This window comes from Protopterus annectens, chromosome 15.part0 (genome assembly GCF_019279795.1).
Source record: "Protopterus annectens isolate FY-2018-M chromosome 15.part0, PAN1.0, whole genome shotgun sequence".
Lineage (NCBI taxonomy): Eukaryota > Metazoa > Chordata > Ceratodontiformes > Protopteridae > Protopterus > Protopterus annectens.
The window spans coordinates 512,592,744-512,598,743 of NC_056749.1; positions in this window are offsets into that span (position 1 = coordinate 512,592,744).

The following is a 6,000-nucleotide window of genomic DNA, read 5'->3' on the forward strand; positions in this document are numbered from 1 at the left end:
GTATTGCTAAAACAATTCATGTGCCAATACACAATTTACCTCTGTGTCCTTTATTTTATTTTAATTTATTTTATATCCTGAAAAAAAAACTTAAAACTGTCAGAATGTTCCACAACACCAACATATCCTTTTCAGAGTTATCAAGTACAGAATAGTACAGTTTGTAAATAAAGCTAACTTTTCTTGACTTGCATACAAGTTATTTCCTTGAGTTTGAGAGTCTCTTATTTTTTAGCCAATGGCTCTAAATATAAAGCAGTTAAAGGGGAAAAGAAGACATCACTGCTTGGTTCCTCTGTCTTTATAAACATAGCTCATTGGAGGAAAAAAAACTCCCACCTTAATTCTTGCCCTCTGACCCTTCATATATCACCCTAATTATCCATATTTTTATTTCAGAGAACACACATGCTACTACCATTGTCCTACTCATAAATTTCCAGCTGACTCTCTTGAATGCCTTCTGTGCAACACCTCCCCCAACAACAGCAGTGTTTTCTTACACTCTGCTTCCTTCTGGATCCTGTTTGTTCTGTTATTGTTGTGAATTTTTGCCTCCACTCTCAAAACCACAAATAATTTTGGCAACCTCTTTGCTATTCTCATAACTAATATAGACCTAACACTTTGTAATCATTGTTTAAAATGGAAATGGAAGCTGAATTTGAAGGGTCTTTACCATCTTTGGATAACACTGCCACAAACGCTTTCTACCAAAATGCTGGTACTTCCCCCACCCTTTTAAAATATTGTTAAATAAAGCCTTGCAGATCTGCATCTCTTTCTACCCTCCAGATTTCCACATAAATTCCTTCACTACTTCCTGTGTTAACTACATCCTAATACTCTATCCTTTCAAACCTTTCTATTTCTTATATTTCAGAAACATAAGCAGTAATACCAGGACAGCCTAACTCTTCCTTCTTTGAAAATACTTCCTTCCTACCCACCTTCTACCAGCTTTTAGACTTCATCACCACTATATGTCCTACAGACTTGCAACTTCTTGTGTCCTCCTTGACCCCACAGTACCTGCCATCAATAAAATAAAGATCTCTACTTAATCATACTGCTACTCAGCTTATCCTTAGCCATCTCTCATCCTACAATGGCTCAATAATAGCTCTCAACATCCCTCCAACTCTGTCCCAGTCACCTATCCATAATTCATCCCTGAACTCTCTACACATTGCACCAAACCTATTTAATGACACCCCACACCTTTACCCCAAATATAGACTGATTAACTTCCTTTCAGCTCAACTCCAAATAAATTTAAGTGTAAAAATACTCTTCAGAAAACAAGAACCAATAATACCCCAATATTACTAAAATCCTCCTTGGAGGGAACATTCACTCTAATCCAGGCCCCAATAATCACAGTCAATGTCAAGGCAATTCTCTAACATACACTACTCTAACCTCACAGTGGTCAACCCCAACCCCTGTAGTCTAACTTTTGCTGCTGTAAATATTAGAAGCATAAGGAATAAAATAAACTTACATGCCTGTATTAACAAACATAAGCCTGATATTCTTGCTATAATTGAAACTTTGCTTAAACCCAGCATAACCAACTCCAAAATTGCACCCCAGCTATTTCATCCATACTGACCATATAAAGAGGAAAGGTGGTGCTTTCGCTTTAATGTTTCCCAGTAACTTCCACATTTCCCCCTACAGCAATCTAACATCAGTATTCAATTCATCAGAGCTTCTTATTACTTTACTGAAATAAATATGTATTACTTTCTTTTACATCCATCCTGGCAACAGTACAGCTATACTGGTTGTTTTCATACATTGGATGTCAGTAACAATTCCATAAGAAAAAAAAATGCTACTAGGTGATGTCATTATCAGTTGATTAAATATGGCCTCTAACTCCCCTACAATTTAGCATGAACTCGTACTGTTTCATACAACTAATTAATAATCACATATTTTATAGCAAGATCTCAAATTCCTTCTTAGACTGAATTCTGATATCAGACCTTAGCAAATTCACCATCACATTTGTGATTTCTGACTCTCTCGGTGACCATCTCCCAGTCTATAGAACCAGACATCTCACTCATCCACTTAAACAGCATGTTTATAAAATGACATGCAACCTTTCCAGATTTAACCAAGAAGTATTCATTACCATCCTATCATCTGTTAACTAGTGCATCCTAAAAATTCTTCCCGTAGATGATGCTGTAAATGAATTCAGTACAATTGTAAATAGCCTTGCATATCCTAGAAGGAAGTAACTAAGATAATGCAGTTTGCAATCCAAAAGAGTAGAATGCTAATGCAGGGTAGAGAAAAAGTGTGGAAATTAAGGAAATGAATATAAAATGCTACAATATCTTGAAAACTTCAAAATGCTCCTCAAACATGCTAAAAAAAACAAATACATGAAGATAAAAACGTATAGTATACTATACCAGCATTCAGGGCAATAGTAACCCTAAAAAAATCTGGTCAGACATTAAATAATCTTGCATCCTAACCCCTCCCCAATAACTTGCCACTCAAAACTGCAATAGAATTCAGGTGTTATTTCATAGTATAGCATAGTTTAGCAAAGATTCCCCAATATCTAATCCCAACATCCACTTTCACCTTCAAACTTGTGCCCAAATCTTATTTAAAACTACTGTTAAACTCAAACCGTTCTGCACTTCAGCTGATGACTTTCCAAGCAAGTACCTTAAAATAACAACCAATAACATTGCCTATCCTGTCTCAATCTTTATGAATATGTCAGTCTAGGAATCTCATGTTCCCTCCCTCTGGAAGAAATTGCATATTATCCCTCTGTGTAAAGGAGGAAATTCAACAAGCATCAGTAACTTCAGACCTATAGCAGTCTTTATCCCCTATCCAAAATCCTTGGAAAATGTATTCAAAAATATTTCTAAACTATCTCCTGCAGGAAGAACTCCTGTCCCCCACAGAACATTGCTTCTATCCCTTCCACAGTACTTACCCTGTACTTCTAACCTTTGTAGATACTGTCAGTAAAGCTAGAGATTATGGCAAACTATTCTCCTTATTTCTAGACTTGTTTAAAGCTTTTGAAAGTTTATCATAACAAACTTCTACTTCAGATGCCCTTACTAGATCTATCTCAGCTCACCCCTCTGTGGTTTAAAACCTACGTCTTCAGTAGGTATCAGTCAGTAAAATGGCACTCAGCCCTCTGCATACCTCCCACTTACCGCTGATGTACCACAAGGCTCCATCTTCGGTCCCCTTGGCCTCTTTAATATTCTCACCAATATCCTCCACACATCCACACTACAGGCCTCCCTAATACAATATGTAGATGACTCCATACAGATATGTGCATCTGACAACCTGGCACATCTCAAGAAAATTACTTGGCAAGCTTTAGCAGCCAGTGAACCATGGCTTTGTAACCCCTAACTCATTCTCAAAAAAAAAAAGCAAGCTGGTGCTTTTCCCCCCAAATAACTCTTTCATGAAAAATCTAAATTTAAAATCATCTCTGTCAATAGTGCAACCATTAAAATCACTTGTCATAGGAAATTATTAGGGATGATAGTAGATGATCTTATATTTGACTTGCATGTACAAAATTGTATAAAAACTCACCAAAAACTAGAGATGTTTTACAAACCATACCCTTTCTCACCAATGCAACTAAAACTACACTTGCCACTGCTTAGCTATTCTGCTCACTACTTTATGGTGCTCCTATCCTTGCATACCTCCAGGCATCACAAAAACTAAAACTTGAACAATAATATAATAAAGTTGCTAAATCTCTGGCAAATACCCTTTTCAGCATCCACCGCAGTATACCACAAAAAGCTTAAATTACTTAGAACTACCCCATCAACTAACATATACACATCTTCTTACCAACTATAAAAGTATCTGGCATCCATCTGCTTGTTCAGCATCAAGTACCATTCCACACAAGTATGTTCCCAATGAGTCATTACAATCCATTGACCAAAAACTCATCTCTGTCCACAAACCTATCAAATCTGGGAATGTTATGTACTCGTACCATGTTGCTGAGACCTGGAACGCCTTACCTGTAGACATCAGGTCAATACCCTCCCTCCAGCTCTTTAAAACCATTTGAAAGACTTCCTAGCCAAAATCTCGCTCTGTTCTTGCTCAACCCTCAGGATAAGCTATATCCCTAAATATGAACATGTCCCTGTTCAATCATCACATGTTCTTACTCTCCCTTCTCCACTCAATTCCTTACATCACTTTCTTTTCCCTCACACTCTGTATATGCATGCCATAACCATGTTTTTCTGACTTCATATTGCAGTTCCTGTGTGTATTATACTAACTTACCTTTAATTTCTCTCTAAACCGAATAAGGTTTTTATAAATATTAAATCAGTGTCATATAAATTGTAGCTATTCTTAAATGTTTTCATGTTGTTTCATTTGGTGTAATTATTTAAATTGTAGATATTTTGTATTATTTTTGAAAATTGTAGAACTTATTTTTCTTAAAATGTGTCTGTAATACTTGGGAGCTTTTCCTCGTATCCTTGTCTCTTATTTCTACTATGTTTGTAAACTTCAAGTCTCATTTTGTCCCACTCACTAGCTATCACTTCTGAAGAAATTTCTGTGTTCCCTAATAGCTGTCAAATTATGTCAACTACCCATTCCTATAGTTCTTCTTTCTCTTTAGCACATAGGTAAGAAAGCACTAGCATATTATTTTTAATTCATTACCTGTACTTTTTCTTAGATTTTATTGATGCATGATCTGAGATACTTATTGGATGGGTTTCAGAGGTTTCAATTGAATACAGACACTCCTGTGAAATATAACTGAAGTCTAACCCTGTTATTTTGCCTTGCTGTGTATGTAAATTCAGTTAGAGGAACCCAGACAGTATTTACATCTTCCATGCCAACAGGTCTAAATTTTGAGGTTTCTTTTTTGGTGGTGGTTGTCGTCTTTCGGCTTTTCCCGGTTAGGGGTCTCCACAGTGGAACTCCAGTCTGTTAATGATTGGCAGTAGATTTTCACAAATGCCGAGGTGCCAGCTCGACGTTCAACCTTCAACGAAGGCACGCCCATTTACGCATGTCTTTCGAACGCCCACCCAACCGCGGGGAGGACATGCAGACTCCACACAGAAGGCACTCCCCGCACTCCAGCCGTGAATCAAACAGGAGAACCTCTTGCTGTGAGGCAACAGTGCTACTGCTGCACCCCCGCGGAAGTAGTTTATTTTTTGGTAATTTTGATTAAATTAACATCACACTAGACAATTATGACTTTGCTATATTGTTTAGTATGAATACAAAAGCAGCAACTGAAGTAATTGGTGAATTCTATTGTGCGATTAGTGATTACATTGACAATTCAATCGCTTTTGATAAATATGAAAATAATCCCCTTTAATGGAGTTGTAAAATAAAATTTGCAACAAAAGAGAAATTATATATTACCTGTATGGAAAAAAAAAACTTTCAACTTACTAAAGTTAGTATAAACAAAGCACAAATAACTCAGAGTCATCACAAAGTTTAAAATAAACTATAAATCCCAGTATTACCCAAGCCAAACACTCAAAATGTTCTCCAGCTGCATCAGAAAATGTGATACATCAAGAAAAGACAGAATACTTTCTGACTCAACAGTATGCATATGCAAGGACATAAACATCTGAAAGAGTAACATTGGATCTGATGATGTCTATCTTCATTTATCATTGACCTTTGGGACTTGGTTCCAATTCCCCGAACTGGCTCAACCATTACACAGCCCATGCGAACCAAAACCTTTCAAGCCAAGTCTATACCCACAATACCCCTCTCCAGATTACCTCAATTCTCATTTGCCGCTCTTGTCGCAAGACATGGCAGCCAGATTCTCTCACAACCTAATTGAATTTTCATAGTTTTTTCTTTGAATTTTCCTGTTTAATCTTGTATATGTGTGTGTGTGTGTGTGTATTTATATATATATATATATATATATCTTCTTTATCTGTACTTCTA